The following is a 21,421-nucleotide window of genomic DNA, read 5'->3' on the forward strand; positions in this document are numbered from 1 at the left end:
TTTCTCTTGTTTACATACTTTTGATTTTCTGTAATACTATTCATACATTCAATGTAATCTGTTATCTAAACTTGCACACAAAAATATTGACTGCTTTTGCATAAAACATGTGAGAAGTTAATTTTATATTGTCGATGAGGATCTGCTTACTCATCCTGTTATTGGTGGGGTTTTTGTTGCTCAATTTTTAAGTCTTCTCTGTATTGACTTGTTATTGTTGTTTGTCTTTTTTTTTCGTTTTCTTTAAGACAATGGTGTTGTCTGTTTTCTACTTATGATATTTTATCCCCCAAACCCCTTTGGTATATTTTCTCTTTTTTATAGAAATTGATTACGTAATATTTCAAATATTAAAAGAATTGTTATCTGAGGTTAAAGGAATACAAGATGGAAAGCTAATTTGTCCCTGCTGTGTATTGTTCATGTGAAAAATTATCTTGTAAATCCCCTTAGATTTGGAATTTGGGTATTTAGTATTGTTGTTTTTCACTTGTTCCGTTGATTGGTAGCGTTTGATTTTGTCAGTGTTTATGAACTTCACCTTTTTGAATTTGCCTTTGAGTTCGGTATTTATTGTAATACTTTCTCACACAATTCTCTTGCAGTCAATTCAGTTCTGTTCAATAGCTTTTCAGACAATTCAGTATGATATTAAATTTAAGTCTTAAAGTTGACTGATTGACTGAAAATGAAACGATAATTAATTGTTCTGTCTATTAAGAACCGTTTGGATCAAAATGACCGTTTCAGATCATAATTAGGATACTACTGAAACTAAAGCGCAAAATTAATATGCGGCTGTATATGTTTTATTGACCATGGACTTCATAATTTCAATTAAAATTTTTAATATTTATTACACAAAATAAGGTCCCACATGCATACACATAGGCATAACAATAAAAGACTATAGATAAATACAACCAAACATTTATGCTGCTGTCAAAGTAAATATATACAACACATCTCCTTTTACTCTCAGGAATAATGGACAAACTGTGTAAAGAGCGCTCTATCTATAATGATAATTTTTCTCCAATGACCGTATGGTTTTGAATTTATTTCTGTCGTCCTTTGGTTTATATTGGATGGGAATGATTTGGCTTTTTTGAATATTTTTCTTATTTGTTATTGTTTTTGGGGCATATGTTTTTGGCATTTCTTTATCATATTTAATTGTTTTTTTAAAGTCTTTTTTTTTAGTAAGATTGTTGGATGTTTTTGTTTAGTTCTGATTATTGTTTGTGGAGTGTATTTTTACGTTATTTATATTCTGCCTATGTTTTAAACCTTTACAATATTTTCTGACGTTACAGTTCTTTTATAACTCTTCATCATTCAAAGCCTTTTTGGGGGCAAAGTATTATTCTTGTATTTGCGCTATTTTTACCACTTAGAAATTATAATGAAGGAATCATAATGAAGTTCTAACTTGACAGGACTTTATTGCCATTTTGCACGTGTTACTGTACTGGTTTTTATATTCTTAAAGTAAACCTTATTTGTTCACAAATTATAAATATGTAGGAAAAGCTTTCGATAATGAATGTATTTCCAATCTGTCCGGGCTTATAATTGTAGATACACAAAGATATTTCTTTTCGTCTACTAATACTACTTGCATTTTCAAATATATAAAAAGTTAAATAACAAAAGTACCGAACTCCAAGGAAAATTCAAAACGGAAAGTCCCTTCTTATTTAATGGAAAATCAAAAGCTCAAACACATCAAACAAATGGAAAACAACTGTCGTATTCCTTAGTATGTTTCATTCTAATTGTGATGCTTTTATAATCCTTCAACACAAAGCACAAGTATACTTATTTAATATCTGCTTGTAACATTTAAGCAATTTACATATTTAGATAAAACGTTTTGGTAAACAATTACTCCCCTTGTCCCTGAGTACAAGTTGTTGGTTTGCTCTGGTTTGATGTTTACGTTATCAGTATCATTACAATAATGCAGGATTTCTACAAACGTAAATCGCATATGCTAAATCAGCACACACAAATAAAGACCTATAAATGTAAAATTTTAGTATGATGAATAGTTTTCTCATTTTACTTTATTTTTTTTGACAAATATAGGATATTTTGAATATTTTCTTTAATCGAATGTTGACGATCTTTGAATAGTGAACCTAACAATAAATGACAATGAACAACAAAAACAGAATTAAAAAATGAGGGTTCATTATCATGCCCACAAGGTACGAACCTGGATATATAAATCTTGCTTGTGAATAAAACCCAGTTATTGGTTTCAAAATATATATAAATTCATATTTGAGACAGATAGGTTTCATCCATTAAACGTGTTCTTTCTGCAATCATTTGGTTTAATATTATCATTTAAAACTCACTAAAATCCCATTGATTAGCAATAATAAAGTCATCTATCTTTCTCACATGTTTCAAAACTGGCTCATTTAATTCAATCATTAAATTATCGTTAAACATCACGAGCAGAAGAAAAAAGTTATCGAAATCACTTTAGCCAGTTTACTGGTAAACGGAATAAGGTCAAATGTGAAAAATACTTCACAAAAATAAAATCTCACACCTGCTCAGTTAACAGCGAGGTATGCTGATTTTAACAGCAAAAAGTCAACAAATGTTCAACGTTCTACAAGAAACACACTTTTCTTTGAATTAATCAAATCATATTCTCATCAATCACTTAGTCTGACATTGGTCCTTTATCGTCATTCACTTCATCCGTTTAAGGATTCCGAATGGTGTACTATTCGGAAGCAAGACGTTACCTACAAAAACAAGAAACAAGCCTTATCAAGTTAGTAAATCTTTGTTTGTTTTTCTTTCAACTAAACATTCAATTAATTTTAATTGTGAAGTGACTACGTTTAGAGTCGCTCTGGTAGCCATTTTGTGTAGGCCAATCATTTGAATCTGTGATTTATCTCGGTTTTTAGGTGATTAATTTGCCGTTCTTGATTCCTAATAGCTTTCATTGAATAGCGATATTGAACGATAATTAGAACTGAGCAGTATTGAAATATGATACCATTATACAGAAAAATATCTTTTTCACGTAAAGTAATAAATTATACTAAGAGGGAGACTAGAAATAAAACACCACAGTTTGGATATCGTTAACATTAAAAACCATAACTGATGGCCAGAATTGATAACAATTACCATTAATAGCAGTAAATGACAAGGAAACACATGTAAACTTAATGTAATTTATTTATCATATTTTAACGGGTGGAATAATACATAAACCATCTTGTACACTACTAATGTATGCAAGGTTTGTCTTGTATAATGGCTTTCATATACAATGGGATTTGTAAAATATATTTTTTCTTTGAAAATAGATCTAACTGGTAATAATAAAATCTCTTTGTGTAGTTTACATTCTAAATTCCACATGGGTTGAGGCTGACATAGCGTTTTTTTAAATATGTTTCTTGGTAAAAGAGAATATGTGTTTGTAACATGAGATGCCGAGAACATACATAAAAAAAACTTATCTTATAAGAACAGTTTGGTATCAACGATAATGAATTTCATAATTGTGTTGTTCACTGTGTGTATCTGCAGTTTTGTATTTTCTGGCTGTAATTGAAGATAAACCAACGTTTAGCCTTTATTTCAATTACTACTACTAGTTACAAAGGAAAGCACTTATATATAATGAATTTCATTAATTGTTTTTATTGTTTCGGTAGTTAATGATAATCTGGTTGGAATCTGAGATGGACCAATGCTTAGTCGTCTTTATCCCAATATACTTACTATTACTTCTACTATGAACATCACTTATTTTGCTATTGTTCATTCTGGCACCACTGAAAGGTTTTCATCGATGGTCTAAAGATATCATATCCTGCAGTAACATCAGAATGAAAATACAGCGTGAACATAAGCGTCAATCTTTGATACTCACTGATAATCCAAAAAAGTGTTCTTGATGGTGTCCTTGATGGTACCCATGCAAGAGCTATTGAAAAATACTAACCCAAACCTCCGTGATTGGAATATATTTGTTCTGTTTTTTTCGCCGCTACCATGTTAACATTGTACGTGTGTATAAAATGTCTGTTTGAACATGGAATTGAATGACAAAAATAAATGAATTATTTGCAATGACTACGCCTAGACAGAAATGTTAAAGACAATAAATTGAACTCAAATATTTAAGTATTGTTGTTCGAGTGATGAAAATACATTTGTATTTATACGTTGTGGGTTAATAAATCGAAATACTTTGTTCCCACAAAACAGAGAGTTTTTGAAGCCATGAAATACGTTGTTTTAGCCATAGATTAAATAAAGACTCGACTTGAAAATGAAGAAAGACAGCTATTGTAAATTACTGAGCTTACTAGTTGAGCAGGAACTGTGTACCCTTCCGGAGCACCTTATTTTATGCTGGGTTTCTTTGCTCCATCTGCAGTTTCCTGTTTAGAATTTTTTTGGATTGTTGTTTGTCCTTTGACAATTTTTTTTTTTGCTTTTGGTCATGGTTTTGATTGCTACTATGATAAATTCTTACTTTTTTAATGGATAAAAAAGGAAGAAAATTTAATTCTTAAATTTAGAAATATATAAGACAATAATAAGTAACATCTGAGATGATAAGAAGTCTATACCTCTCTACAAACCCTGTCTTTTATGATCGCTTAGGAGTGTTTGTCTTCTAAAAAACAACCCCTGTTGGCTTTATTCTTGCTAAAAAACAACCCCTGTTAGCTTTATTCTTGCTAAAAAACAACCTCTGTTGGCTTTATTCTTGCTAAAAAACAACCCTTGCTGGCTTTATTCTTGCTAAAAAACAACCCCTGCTGGCTTTATTCTTGCTAAAAAGAAACAACCCCTGCTGGGTTTATTCTTGCTAAAAAAAACCTGGCTTGCTTTATTCTGGCTAAAACAACCGCTGCTGGCTTTATTCTGGTTAAAAACAACCCCTGCTGGCTTTCTTCTGGCTAAAAAACAACCCCTGCTGGCTTTATTCTGGCTAAAAAACAACCCCTGCTGGCTTTATTCCGGCTAAAAAACAACCCCTGCTGGCTTTATTCTTGCTAAAAAGAAACAACCTCTGCTGGCTTTATTCATGCTTAAAAACAACCCCTGCTGGCTTTATTCTTGCTTTTGCTATTGTACAATAATTTCTTATATTTGTACAGTATATAAAACAAGAATTATAGGTGAACAGAAAATCACAATCAATCCATAAACATTGATCTATGTTGGTTTAAATGAGAATATGCGAGGAATCCACCTTTAATTTGTCATCAGATTGTATTGTGTATAATACGCGATATCAATGCTTCTTTAAATTTAAGTTCTGTTAATGAACCCCACCTAATTGTTGTATTTTCTTTTTGAGTTTCTTATTCATTTATATAATTGTCATCCATCTTCCTATTTGATATTCTGTATTAAGAGACTCATAATTGTTCTACTAAAACAATAGTCCTTACAAATGTTCTGCAACATAAAAAAAATCGAAGAAAAATGTTGATTACACTACAAATCTCGTTTGTGATCGAATTTATTTTGGCAATAATACTTTAGGTTTTTCTCGTTGTCTAGAAAGATCATTTATTCTTAATTTTCGATATACTATAAAAATTGAAATCTATATTAATTCCTGGTGTCAAATTCTACAAATCTGGATATGTCTCATGAATTCTGTCTACAAAATATTTAAGGAACATAAAATACAATTACGAAATAATGACTTACAACCAAGATTTGTTTTCTAAAAAGGGTAGAGAACAGTGTATATTTCAATATCAATTTTTTTATATTCAATCTATGTTCACCTCTATGTGTTTTGTTTTCTAACATTAAAAAAAACCATATTTATTTTGTTTTACTTTAAGTCAATGTTGATATACATTTTATAAAAGAAAAAACCAATGAGTAAAGGTTTAATTTATTAATCAGCTTTATGCAAATCTGTGTATACATTCTTTTTTGTGTTTATGTTACATGTATATATGTATATTAATTTATTTGAAAATTTGGTTATTGTAAAATGTTCTTTGAGTAATTGTTTTGTCTTCATACCCCCACCCCACCCCCTTGCTTTTCTTCTAAGGTGTGTGTTTATTTTAATAAAAAAAAATATATTAAAAAGACTATAATTAAATACAATATGAAATGACACATACCTAGAAGTATACTAATTTTCATTGTTGTGAACATGCTATAGTTGTACCAAACATTTTTGAGGATCTTTCGTGTTGCTTATTCATTCACCTTCAAGTAAACTGTCTGCAGGGTTGAGTTTAAAATTGTCGTTTCATTGAAGTGTTGTAGCTTCCGAACTGTGTTTGCCAGCCATTAATATAGATTCTTTAACTGCATCGACAATTCTTTATATTATGAGATGATAAATTTCTCTTCATTGTCATCCTACAGACCTATGCAGAGGCTGGGGTGGTTTTAATATCAACATCCTACTTGCAGTGGTTGGTGGGAACAATTTTTATTTGATTGCTACTCTATTTTTAACAGGTATAAATTGAATTTCGGTTCAATTTGATACAATATTTCATGTTTTGTTGCATATGATGTAACAAATCTATAATTGTGATGTAGTTATGAAAACGACGTTCACAAGTTTGAAAAGATATTTAATATTTTCATAGTTAAGAAAAAATGTCTTTATGATATTTAAATTAATAATAAATAATAATATTTAACTAGATACTTATTTAATGTAACAAAATGTACAACATACTCTTCAATAATTGTTTGATTTTACATTTTTTTAGTTGAAAGAATCTAATGACGGGAAACAGATAATCGGCCCAATATGAATAAAATTTGAATATACGATCAAAATTAAAGCAGAAAAATCGTTTGAACTATAACAACAATTTTACGAATAATTAATATTTCATTCATGTATAATTTTTGTGATATATGGTAATTTCATTCAAATTAAATAAAGTTGAAGTGTTCTGAAAGTAACAACTTGACTACGTTTATGACTTTATTACAAAAGAACCAGTATAAAGTTACTGTAAGATTACATTGTATTTATGGGGATTTCTTGCTGTTTCAAAGGTAGGAGCACACTCTGTCATTAACAAATGTAATTAATCTATCAAAATAACCAATGCATTTAATAATTTATTTACCAAAGCTATGTTAACCTTTCTGTTAACCTTATAATCGTCCTATTCTATTCCGATTCAGCCATTATTTATATCCAATGACTTTCATGCTAGGATTACTCAGTATATTGTCATAGAAATGCTATATATAATTTTCTGAATTTCGTTATATATGTGTTCAAGAAATATGTGTATTTTTTTATACTATAAACAATGTTTTGTTTGACGAGTTTAAATCTTTTAAATCTAAAATGATAGTAAGATGTTGTATTAAAGGAAATGATTTAATTTCTACGGTATTCATTGTTTTTACCTCATTAGAACAAACAATATCTATAGTTGTTCAAAAATGTAGGAATTTTTAAATTGAATTTATGAAACTAATGTTTAAACTCCCTCAGGCAAAGTTGACCTTAAATGGATTTGGCTATTATTTTAGGCCTTTTTTTGGTCATGTAGCTTTTCAACTGTTTTGTTTCTTATACATCCTTGTCTTTCAAATATTCGGCTTTGAGCGTTCCTGGTGAAGGTAAATCCAGAAAAGCGCTTCGGACGCATGACATTTATAACGTATTGTTTTTCATTTTTTCAAATATAAGTTGTGGATTTCAGATAAAAGCTAACATAGTAGAAAAACAAAGGATATGGGGTGTCCATCCATGACACAAAATCAGTACATGCACAGCAAAAAACACACAATACGTTATATTCATTTACAGGATATATATAAATATAACAATTTAAAAACAAATTAAAGGAATACAATAACTAATATAATCTTAAATATTATTTTGCCAAAGAACCAAGAATGGTTTAGCATTTATCAACATTGTCCTCTTCCCATTTACAACTTAAACAAAATTATCCTTTAAATATTCCATGTACAAGTTTTGATTTTACAGTTTAATTAAATATTTACAAAGCCTGTGATTGTACGTTTAAAATTGATAGAATTTGGTAAAGTAGTTTACAATTCATGTCTTCTTCCAATTAGAAATCATTACAATGTTTGCTTTGCTTGTAACTAATTACAAAGTTGATATCATTTCGTCTAATATAACATTGCAATATAATTTGCAAAATTCAAAGCGAAACAAAATAGTATTCGTACCGTCATGGTATACGCCATCTAATTTTCAACAATCACTCTGCATTTTATATCGAATCGATATTAAAAAAAATGCATGTTACATAAAACAAATTACAGTAAATACTCAAATAATATAATTTTCGAATAAAAAAATGTACTCAATTATTCAATTATAAATTGATTTACACCACGATTTAATGTCAAGTAAATTACCGTCATGCGGATTAATTTAAATTTATAATTTTGTCGAAGATGTTGAAATACCCCTATAGCTGTGTCGTAGTTAGTTTTCATAGAAAAACTGATAATACTCGTTAATTTGAAATTTATACATGACGTCTTTTTCTCCTCGTGTGCAATAAAAGAAAAATATATTGGACATATTAAGAGAGTATGAAATAATATTTTCTGTAAATTATCTACGATAAAATTGTACTTTGAAACGAATCAAAAACATATTTTTCAGTTACAAATTATATAGTTTCCACTTGTATGATTGACAGAAACACATGATGATTTATTTGTTTTTGTGTATCTTGTTAAATCTGAATCATTATCATTATCATCATAATTATTTTATTATTTCTAAGATATATGTATTTTTATTTTTACGCATTGGAAATAAAATAAAAACAACATTAAGCGTTTACAATTTCACCCCACACTTTAACATTTGTTTAGGAAAAGCAGGCTTGATTCTGTGCTAAGCTAAACATATAATAGAAGCTAATTTAACAATTAATTTCAAATTTTCAAGCAAATGTTTGAATCAATACTTAAGGCACCACACTGAGAGAATGAAACATTCAATTTTATCATTCATGTAATGTATAAGCTACCAAATGGCTCAATTAACAACAAATTACAACTCTTGGTGCCACTGGCATAACGGTTCGAATCATCTCGATGAGGATATTAAATTATAACACATTAAGGCGTAAATTGTAGGTCCTTAGGGAAAGAGGATAGGGGATTTTCACAAGTTATGCCGACTTTGTCTGTCCAGATCCGCAAGATTAAGATACATGGTTGCGTGCCGATTCCTTAGACATTTTCTGGATTATTGATCAAATAATTTCGATTTATTTCTAAAATAAAACAGACAATAGTTATGGGTCAAACTGATTACACGTGGTGATGATTTATTTCAGCTGGTATAAAGTATGACAACAAAAATGAGGGGCGGATACCAGTAATTGTTACTTTCATTGATTTTTTAAAAAGAATTGTAAGAACCAGCTCCATGCATGCATACATGGTATCTGGACAAAAAGTATAAAAACTGATTAGCATCGTATTAATTTATTGATATTGTTTAATTCTATTTCCCGTGTCAATGATATATTTTATGCACAGTTGTCTAAATTTCTATCGCCTTGCATGATATAATTAATCGATTATGATGCACAACTGTGAATGAAGTGACATTATTGTATATTTATACACATTAACTTTTGTTTTTTCTTTAATTTGAATAACAAAGTATTAAAAATGATGCTTGATAATTTTGAATTATAACATTAATACAGTGATAAAGGGGAGAGAACACGAATTAACAACAATAACTCATATCTTATCTCATTGAAAACTAACATATGTGGTTAATTTGTTAAATAAATTGCTGGTGGTTTTATTATAATTTGATTTTATTAAAATCAGTCCATACTTCAGAGATGTTAACGAAATATATAAATTCAGATAATATTCAAGCTCAAAATTATATTAATAAATTAAAATATATAATATAATATTTAAGTATTATATATCTATATGAATCTTAAAATTTTTACATAAACGCTCATATAATTATTGAAAGAACCAGCAAAAATTCGTATTTTTAATACAAAATTGAGAGAGAGAAAATGTCATGAAAAGGACACATTTGTGCTGAGGAAATGTATAGAGACAAGCAAGATGTAATTTAATTTCTAATGATTATCACTCGAGAAAAATATCTTTGAAGACCTAGTTTGCATTTTTTGCACCTGAATCAGGAAAACTTAAACAAAAATTGCATTTATATGCACAATTTTTATTTAATATGGAATGCAACGCTTCATGAAGCTTTAAGGACGTAATTACCTGATGAAATATTATTCCAAAATTGATTTTAAAATGTAACTAGACAGATGCTATATTCGGTTTCGGTTTCCTCAAATATAAATCATCCACTACAAAATTGATACATAATAATATTTGAATGACATATACGGTTTGGAAATATTAAAGATTTTATAACAATAACTATTCATTTGTTAAGTGTGTATTCTATCGTGCAAATTAATTATTTTATTTTAGGTATTTAGCTGCAGATATTTTGAGGATTTTTGTATAAATTATATCATATAAAAGCACAATTAAACTTTATGTACCACATTATTAAGCGTTAGATAGTTTCGTTCAATATTTTTGTCAATGACGTTGACTTCTGATAACGAATTTTAAGACTACCAGTCATAGTAGTTGTTTAAAAATCTGAAACTGCAATATTGTTTTGCTCTTAAAGTTATCCGTTTATTTTCTCTTCCAGCTTTTGTGTGGGTTAGAATTATGTATTTTTCATTTAGTAATTATTTTTATTTATTTTAAATTAAACACGAGCGTCGAATTTGACTGTTTTTATGCATGTTGACTATATTATTTTTACTTAATGAATAAATATAAATAAAAAGTACCAATATGTTGCTGTTTCTTTGAAATCTATAGTGTCACTATAGGTGACGTCATACAGGAGGAAAATACTTGAATAAATAGAATTATTCGTATTTTGTCATCATCGATCGCGACACCGATATTCCTTGAAAATTAACCAATTTACGACAAGCTTCCGCAAAAATTTCGAAGAGATGCTTTCGATTTTACCATATACTTTGAATAATACCTTCTTTGTAAGCAACAAAAATCTTTAAAGGTAATCATTTCGAGAAACTCAAGCTCCCAAATATATAAAACGTAACAGCTATATATATGCAGGAGCTGCGGGAATGTTGCTACACAAAACCGGAAAGATCTAAATGGAAAAAGTTAAGTCATTTCTTATATTGTAAAACATACGTATGAAGAAGATCTATAGGTGCGTATGATATTCTTTGTTTCAAGTGTGATCAACATGGTCGCCAAACATTGAAATATTCAGTGAAAGGGTGGCATCTTAAGGGCGTAACGTGATTTTAAACGGTAACACCTGTAGCTTTGCATTCTTCTTGAGGAATCTTCTACTGTGTCTGTTACATACGAATATACGAACAGTTGATACCCATAGACATTATTTAATATGTTTGTTAAAAAAACACGTCCACCCAACAAACACAACAAAACTGAAAGAGAGATGTACACAAGAATTAGCCATATTCTGAACACACAATGATCATTTCAATGCAACTGTATCATATACATGTAGTTACAGTCGAGATATTGAAATCAATAAGCTACATATATATGTATACTTCACGTGCATAAATTAGTCCTGTATATCTTATTAAAATAAAATATCATGATACACCAATTCATCTTAAGTTATATAATTACAGTTGATGTTCTGTAGTTTAATACTTGTTTTGTAGAACTATTTCCTTGTTAATATATCTCTCTTATATTTCCATGTTAGAAATATCAGCGGTCTTTTATGTTGTCACTTTTTGTCTCGATTTATATAAAACGTTACTTTTTTTCATGTTGGATATCGCAATACATGCACATGCTCATAATATTGGAGGGCTGTTGTTTACATCTGTTATAAAATACCATGTACTGCATAATTAATTTATTTAGAATATTTTCTGATTTCAGCTTTTAAGTATAATGAAAATATTATTTTATACTTCCCCCTTGAATTGATATTTAAGTTCATATTAGTGATCAAGTCAATTAGAATAGTTAAAACAATTTAGCAAAGCTGTAGGTAAATTTTATATCTCATAAATAAATGGTTGATCTGAATGATTTATTTCATATAATTTGATTCCCAAATCTAACTTATTACGATTACAGTATTGTGTAAAATGCATGCATTTGTAATTTCGCTTTAATAACTGTTCTCATGTCCGGTAATGTTCCTTTTGTGACAACAGGCATCATATTTCATCGTGATATTTAAGTTCTGTGAAAACAGACATTAGCTTTCACCGTGATCTCCTTCTGTGACAACAGGCATTAAATTTCATCGTGATATTTTAGTTCTGTGATAACAGGCATCAGATTTCATCGTGATATTTTAGTTCTGTGATAACTGTCATCATATTCCTCCGTGATCTTTTAGTACTGTGATAACAGGCATCTGATTTCACTGTGATATGTTCCTTCTGTGAAAATAGTCATGTCATCATGTTTCACTAGTATATGCTCCTTATGTAACAAGAGACATCATATTTCACCGTGATATGTTCCTTCGGTGACAACTGGCATCATATTTTACTGTGATATGTTCCTTTTGTCACTACTGCCATCAGATTTTGCCGTGAACTGTTCCTTTGATGACAAGAGGCATCACATTTCACCTTTATCCTTTCCTTCTGTGACAACATGTATCAAATTTCACCGTGATCTGTTCCTTCTGTGACAACAGGCAACATATTTCACCGTGATAGTTATTTCCTGTGACACCAGTCATCAGGTTTCACCGGTATCTGTACCTTGTATAACAACAGGCATCAGATGACACCGTGATCTATTCCTTCTGCGAGAACTGGCATCAGATGTCATCGTGATCTGTTCCTTCTGCGAGAACTGGCATCAGATGTCATCGTGATCTGTTCCTTCTGTGACAACTGACATTATACTTTATCGCGATCTGTTCCTTTTGAAACAACAGGAATCACATCTTAACATGATCTGTTCCTTCTGTGACATCTGGCAACATATATCATATTTCCTTCTGTGACAACATGCATCAGATTTCACTGTGATATGTTCCTTATGTGACAACTGGCATCAGATTTCATCATCATCTGTTCCTTTTGTCACAACAGGCATCAGATTTCACTGTGATATGTTCCTTCTGTGACAACTGGCATCAGATTTCATCATGCTCTGTTCCTTTTGTCACAACAGGCATCAGATTTCACTGTGATACGTTCCATCTGTGACAGCAATCATCAAGTTTCACCAGTATCTGTTCCTAATGTAACAACAGGTATCAGATTTCACCTTGATCTGTTCCTTCGGTGACAAGTGGCATCAAATTTCACTGTGATATTTTCCTTTTGTCACTACTGCCATCAGATTTCGCCGTGAACTGTTCTTTTTATAACAAGAGGCATCACATTTCACCTTTATCTTTTCCGTCTGCGACAATAGGCATCATATTTCACGGTGATATTTTCTTTATCTTTTAGCTATGTGTTTCATTTTCTCATTCTTTCGCCACTACTAAAAATTACCGTTTTTTTTCTTGCAGAGTCATTATATGTATATGAAATATAATGAACAATGTGATGTTAAATAATCATATATTGAAATGTTTCTACAAATGAGGGAACACTTTCAACATAATTAATACATTTTATGTTACTACTGCAAGCATGACTAGAAATAACATACCCCCCTTCTATTAATCTGTTAAGAATTTAATCTGTGTAAAAACTGTGGAACAGATTAAAGACAAACACGCAAGAATTAATTTTTTTTGTAGTTTGTTTTTTTCACTGAATCGCTAACTTTAAGCGTTCGCCAATGTTCTGAAATGTCTAAGAGAAGAAAGACATGAATCAAGTTTTTTTTATCTGGAAGTTATTCGAACCTTATTGACTAATGATTTTGACAAACTGGACACATTTTATACGATTGAGAACTATGCCTGATTATTGTTCAACTAATGGTATTTGACGGCCAATGATATCTTATTTCCCTATAGTCTTATTGATAATTCTAGGAAATCAATCTCATACGGCAAATCGAACTTCACACGCTAACCTGGCTGACCTTTTAGAAGCTGGAACATGTTTTTACCATTCATTACTAGTGTTATGAATGGAGGAAGTAAAGGATTTAGTCATGTGATTAGGTAGATCCGTAAAGGGGGAGATATTTCACCAATGTTTTTGGATAGCATTACCAGTAGCTAAAATAGACATATATTCCAAATATGTAGACAATAATATATTTAATTATCAAAGATAAGCTACCTTTAGCTCTTGCTAAAACCAAACGCCACAGAAGACTCAACAATTCGATATACAAAATCTACACTTGGTTATATGACAGTTTTCTTTGTTGTTACAAGAAATATAAATTAGATATATACACTGCAAATTCTTCCTATGAAAATCAAAGTTATTCACATCGAATTGTCTGCGTTCAGTCCGCACTATCAGCCAACAGAAACGCTTAGAACTTGAAAATTATAGATTCTACCATGAAAATTATTAGTCTATACTATTTCATATTTAGCAAAATAAATTATTCAAAGACTTTAATTATCATTTTTAACTTTATAATTGAATAACAGTTTTGTTTTGTTTGTTTTTATGTTTGATGTTTTCCCCTATAAAAATAAAGTATGAAATTTTCAACATACAGCTTGTAATTCCATGCACGTTTTGATAAAAAGCATCGCAGCGCACTTCAGAGCATATATACTATGGAAAAGTCATTCCCATAACTAATACTACGATTTTAGAGTATTTGTTCATTTCATGTTTTTTGCCCTTCTTTGTGGTGTTCTTTTAACTTTTGTTCTACATGGTGATGATGACTAATTTGTTCAAAACTATTTTGTATAGTATTGTTATTCGATATCAAAGATTTCGGTGTATATTTGTTTAGTACTAGAACCTTTTTGTATCTCGTTTGGTTTTGCAGTTGCAGAAAGAAAGAAACAAAAATACTCTGCACTAGTGAAACAGAATCTGCTCACTTTCAGGATCACGCGAGCTTCCAGACTATATATTTGGTAAAAAATAAATCTTTTAAAAAAATTATCTGAAATCGCTTAACTTTCCAGTTTACAGTCGCATGAACCTTCTTGGGATCGGAAAAACAGGACTTGCAAACTCCCAAAAAACTTAGCCATAAAAGATTATTAAAAGTAAACATACGGTTTTTAAAAGTTGTATATTCATCTGTTGTCTCAAATATAGCTTTTCGGTGATTTATTGTAACAATTATCTTTTAAACGCGTCCATATGCCCCTAAAATATTTGTAACTGGGCGTTAAGCAAACAACCATCAATCAATCATTATCTTACTGAGGGTTATTTGGTATTTCAAATATACGTACTTACACCCTTTTACAGAAATTGAAACTTTAAAAAAATGAGAATTTTACAGTAGTATTCATTACTTTTTGGTTGATTTTCATGTTTTCAGATATCATATTTTCTTAAATTAGATAATTTGTGTTCTTTTTTGTCATTTTGTTAGTTTTTTTAGAGCTTGGTTCTAATATAATGAGTCAGAAGCCTTTTCCAACCTATTTTTTACAGTTTGTTTTTATCACTGGAGAGGATTCTTAAATATTCTCAGTATTTTTATACTTTTTTGTTTTAATTCTGCCATGTTCATCGTCCTTTAGTTCCATTCTAAACGAATTACTCTACCTGCTTTAAAATAAAAACATCTATTTTTACTGTAAACGGGAGCTTTTCATAAAACCAACTTTTTCTTTGATAAGTTTGAAAACCATTTAAAAACAAACTTTGATATTAGAATTTGTTTTCTACAGCCTGAACCTAGTGAAAATATATATTGAATGTTGTCTGATTACACAATCAAATAATCACGTGATTCTTGGTAAATAACAAAATTATGAATGGACATATGAAGCAAAATATCCCTTCTTGAATTTATGGAGATTTATTCAGTAAGTGGTAAACTATTTTTATGCACAACAGGGGTAAACAATAAAAAGGAAAATCCTATCAGATAAACGTTTGTTGTATCGATCTGAATTATCACGGAAGTTATTTAGTATTCAAGGCAAATATGCAACGAGTTAGGGACTTCATGAAAATTCAGATTTAATTTTCTTCATCGACAATAGGGTAATGTGCATTCTGGTCACTTTTTAAATCCGCCGATTATATTCCTTTAAGCTATTTCTGGGGAGTTACGGGCTCATCTTACATTCATATTATTCATGAAGACGGTAATTCATATTGTCCAAAGCCGAAAATTGGAATGGACTCGCGGCGCTCAAAACCTCCTTAATAGATGTCTGCTGAATTTTAACGTCTTATTTTGGTAATCTGATATGCGAATCGTCTCAGAATAAATTCATGAATATTTCTCACCTTATATCAGTATTTGAAAATCAATTGTAGAGACGAGAAGGTCTTATACTTGTAAGGATTTATTTAAGCAAAATGTCCCACAACAGAAAAATATATTTGGATGCATTCTTCTTATTTGTTGTATAAACATTGTGGATATTACATGACATTTTAAGGAGGTTTATTTGATGAGCCGTTCCATTTATTCGAAACTAAAGTATCTTACCATTTTGGAATTTATTATATTTGACACTAAAGTGGAATATTTAGACTTTTAAATAAGATTCTGTTTAGAAGACGAAGATACCAGAGCACTCACATATTTTCCGGCTTCTGATTGGATGTAAACAGGTATCAATACTTTGAAAAATTCTATCACATGAATAATTTTAATGAGCGTCGAACAGCGTGGAATCTTAATACCTTAAACTTAAAAAAAAAAACAAAAAAAGAAACCATGCAACGAAACATGTTTGAAAATTTCTTGTTTTTATTGGTAAATTAAGACAGAACATGCATGATATACGAAACAATTTTGAAAATATTATTTTTCTTACATTGTTATTGATAATGTAAGAAAGTACATGCATGATTTAATTTCACATGGTTCATTTGTTTTACATAACATACATGTATATTTGACAAAACATTCTATTCTTTCCGAATTGTAAATGTTCTGTTCTTGAATTTTCTGCTTTATAAAAAATCCGACGATTCCGTATTTTCATTTAGTTATATATTATAATTATTTTTCATGTGAATGTGGATTGTATGTTTGCAAATAAAAAATCGTCTACTTGCAAGAACACAAATCATAATAAACTTTCCTCCGTGGATATATGTTGTCACCATAGGAAGTGCAAGCACAATCCTTAAAAAATAAAAGATTTTTGAATAATAAATGGGGAATTCCGTATATGTAATAATGGACCCCAAATAACTATCGCTAACATTTCAATATATATTATTGACAAAAACCATTAAAAGGGAGAGTACGTATCACCTTAGTCAAGTAATAGAAGAAAAAATAAATTTTCCCACGCTTTCCTTTTTCCGCAATTGTTTTATTACGTTTCCGCAAATGTATGGCCTTCTCTCCGCAAACCTTTTCAAAAAGTATTTTACAACAATTGCTGCACTTTTATGCAAATGTTTGCCCCCTCTGTTATTGAAGCCATGTGAATTAATGATATGTTGTACATGTATTGAAACAACTTGGATGTACATTTGTTTTATTGCAATATTAGCAGTATGTGACCAAGAGTCCAAAATGTTCAAGAAAGTTATAACGTTTTTGGCACCGATAATTTTTGAAATTGTTTTTTCTTTGAAAAGACGACACATTATGGATTTTCATGATTCTGTTACAAGTAAATGTATTTGTTGTTTGCTTATTTAGCATTGTCTATTACTTAGGAGTATAACGAGTGCTAATGTGTTTGATATAATTGTTGTAAAATTGGAAAGTTAAAGTCGTTGATTATTGAAAAGTTGCATATGCTTTTATACTGTTTGTTATTTGGTATTATCCATGTAAGCTTACAGATGTACCTTTGATATTTTTTAAAAGGAGTGTTTTATCAATTTTTCTTGACTTTTTTAATTATCTTTTACAGAGGTTTGATAATGGAGTTCCGTCTTTTATTCTGCTTTTTCTTTTGTTACATTTAATCACCAACATGTATTCTGTTTTAATATGCTGCGCTGCTTTGTATTGTTACTTTTGTATGTTAATAATGTCTGAATTAAAAATATCGAATTTCTCACGTAGAAAGTTTTAATACTTTTCTTAAGTTATTATAAAAAGACTTAACTTTCTTTGATATTATGTTCTATTTAGAACAAATTTTACTACTTGACTAAGCAGGACATATTAGTACATGAACACATTTGATGATGACTATAGGGCCAAATGTAATGAGTTCAATTATAGTGAATAATACAAGGCCTTTTCTAATGATAGGAGTTAATACCACGTTATCAGTTCTATATCAGTTTAATATTTCCGCACAATTTCACGATATGAACAACCAATAACTATAAATTAAGAGTTAACGCGTCGCTGCTCGCTAACTAATTCATTTTGGCTTTAGATAGATATATTTTATAGAGAAATTAACGATAAAACTTGAACTTTGATATGGACAACTAATGACTAGACTAGAGACTATGACCCGAAACGGACACTAAAACTTTGAAACGGCCATTGTCCTTTGTTATGGTCGACATTTCAATTAATTTACAGTATATGGTCATCTCTCACTAATATCTCTTTCATTTTCAATATTTTTCGCCGTTTAAACGGGTAATAAGGCATGCAATTGAAATTGCTTCAATCAAATAACCATTTGGTACAATGTGTCAATTCATCAAACTAGGATCGACGTTATCAATAGCCACCAAAGAACAAAGCCCTTCACACGATTTATCAAAACCTCTACAGAAAACGAATAACGTTCAGAAAGATGACAGCTGAGTTTTCTAATAATCCTTACAAATCTCTGGGACTGTAACAAACAAGACATTACCGGTTGCTGACAGGCTAACACGTTTTCTTCTGTGAACCTCTCATTTAAACCATATGTTTAGTTGGAAACAAACATTGTTGTGAAAATTCGACTCAGAAAAGGCGAACAAGACGAAACGTACCTGCGGTCTTTGAAGGAAAACTTTACGAATAAAACCGTTTTTGAACTATGATATGGCATAGTTTATTATCTGAAAAAATTATCACAAAACCAAAGAACTTTTCAGCTTCCGAATGACTTTTAATCTTGCTGTATACCATATGGTTAGCAAATACTAATAAAAAATCATACATTAATGAATATAGAAATTCTCAAGTAAGGAAAATTGATGTGGACGAGTCAAATATATATGTTGTTGTTGTTGACATTAAGAATTCCAACGGATTAAACTGGTTCCAAAATAATACTGTTATATGCCTGTTTGGATTGACAAAATTTTTCAAGATTATATCAAGTCTGTTTTATTGTTTTGCTGCAGAATATTCCCAGTTACCATACCGGGTCCTTTTATATCTTACTATACCGAATGGGTTTCCTTATTGTATAAGGCCGTACGGTGACCTGTAATTTTTCAAGTCTTTTTTTTTGGGTCTGATGATGAAAAGTTGTATCATTGAAAATCTTACCACATCTCCTTATATTTATATCTATTGCACATCGTAAGCTTTATTGAATTCTGGTCTCCAGGTCAGTATGAAAATGCACAATATTTTCTTCCTTTATCTCTGAAGGAAAAATATAAAACACCAAGGGGCCATAACAAACATATATCAAAGAAAAGCAAACAGCACCATTGCCATGAGAATTTAAAAACAAATACGCATAAAGATAATCATTGAGGTCAACAAACCCTTCCAAAACCCATTCCAAAAAAAGAGGACGAAATCTGAAGGGTAAGCAAACCACGTTAGACTAACAGAATTACTAGTATTGCTCATATCACGTAAACAAAACAAACAACAACAAAAAATAAGAAAAGGTTGTTTTTGATGCACAAATAAATTATATGGTCTCAACAGAACAATCCAAAACTTCGAAAATGTTGGTCGCATGTAAAGATAATAAAATATCTTGACTAGTGAAATACTAAAAATAGTAGAAATTATCGCATCTATCATTAAAATTTTACTGTTTTGATCTTATGGTATCCCAGTGATTATTTCCCACAATATTGTAAGAACTTTCCACACAATTAGACATAAATTTAATTTATCTCCGTAGTAATCTATCCCTTGTTCAATATTCTTAACCAATGTAGAAAGAATATCACTAGTTTTCCATATAATGGTTTTAAAAGGTATGCCACCGAGGTATTACTTTCTAAAGTTGATTAAAACTGTACGTTGTCGCTTGTGTCGTAATTCTGTGACATGCTGTCACATGAACCTTTATTCTAAGACAGCTGGATCTTTGATATGCATGAACAAATTTTTGTTCGGAATCTTTCTTCTATCCGTCAGCATTTCTTGCCAGTCTTGACAAACAATTCCATGCTCAGTAGGATTAAGCTGTTTTTAATTAATTTCAGGAAGACATCATTTAAAATCCCTTTGCAAAATGACCAACGGTAACCGATTTAGAATGGTGTCACTTTTCGTGATCTTCTTATCTTTGTAGCAGTTATACACTTGCTTTAACTTCTTGTGCCACCGAAATTCACTAAATGATAACAGCGGATATTCTATTAACGTTTCGTATGTGGTATAAAACTGGAGAAGACATAAGCTTTTTCACACGTTATTTATCATGCTTAGCGTTAAAAAGTGCCATTTTTAAATCAGAAATATGTATACCTCCCATATTACTGTGAAATTTAATCCTTCATGGTTATAGACAAAATAAATCGTAATATAAGTAAAAGTATGTTTTTAACAGAGCATCATAGAATGCATTTAGTTTCGTTGTGGTATTTTTTATAAACGGTTACTGCATGAGATAATCATTATTTACTTTAAGAGTACATACGGGATTACGATTCTCAAAAGATGATTTTCAAATGTGATGCTTTCTTAGTCATATTCGACATCCAGTATAACTAGTACATATATAGCTAAAAATACTGGGTACATTTAACTGAAACAAATTAGGGACATCTTTATCGGCCATTGTCCCGTTTTTCGGACACACGTGTGTATAGCCACAAATAATTAATGAATATCTCACTTGAAGAAGAGATTTTATTTTAACTATTTCTATAGAAAAATTATGCCTTTCGTTTCTTTCTATTTGGACCCATTTGCGATATAGTCTTTGATGGTGGTATGTATATGCTGATATTCTCCATGTATGGCATTTGAAATTGGAGTTATAATGTTTGAAAGAATTGGCTTACTCGATATCCAACAAAGCGTTGATGAATGTTTACTCAGTCTCAAATATGTATTGCATATGAAAAATATAAAACTATATAGAGTTGACAGTATTTTTAGTTTTTAAATTAATATCGTAAGATGGATATTTATCTTTATGTCTTTCCTTTAGACTGATTATCAAATT

General features: G+C 30.2%; 2 long non-coding RNA genes across 7 annotated transcripts in view; one reads left to right on the plus strand and one right to left on the minus strand.

Annotated features, from left to right (window-relative positions):
• LOC127725812 (uncharacterized) overlaps positions 1 to 21,421 on the plus strand; it is a 76,706-nt gene that overhangs the window by 26,503 nt on the left and 28,782 nt on the right. The window contains exon 1 of one of the 5 annotated variants that reach the window (XR_007993207.1): positions 6,973 to 7,050. The exons of 3 other annotated variants lie outside the window; for them this stretch is intronic. This is a non-coding gene — a long non-coding RNA (uncharacterized LOC127725812). Of the gene's footprint in view, positions 1 to 6,972; positions 7,051 to 16,172; positions 16,749 to 21,421 lie in introns of those variants that run through there. One more of the 5 variants, XR_007993206.1, reaches the window with a different exon arrangement.
• Positions 838 to 6,450, minus strand: LOC127725813 (uncharacterized). 2 transcript variants are annotated; one of them, XR_007993209.1, is made up of 4 exons: positions 6,150 to 6,450; positions 5,335 to 5,460; positions 3,766 to 3,856; positions 838 to 2,768 (listed from the first exon to the last, which is right to left on the minus strand). It is a non-coding gene; the product is annotated as an uncharacterized LOC127725813 (long non-coding RNA). The 2 variants fall into 2 exon arrangements; XR_007993208.1 differs by lacking the exon at positions 3,766 to 3,856 and having other exon boundaries at positions 838 to 3,585.

This window comes from Mytilus californianus, unplaced genomic scaffold (genome assembly GCF_021869535.1).
Source record: "Mytilus californianus isolate M0D057914Y unplaced genomic scaffold, xbMytCali1.0.p SCAF_15, whole genome shotgun sequence".
Lineage (NCBI taxonomy): Eukaryota > Metazoa > Mollusca > Bivalvia > Mytilida > Mytilidae > Mytilus > Mytilus californianus.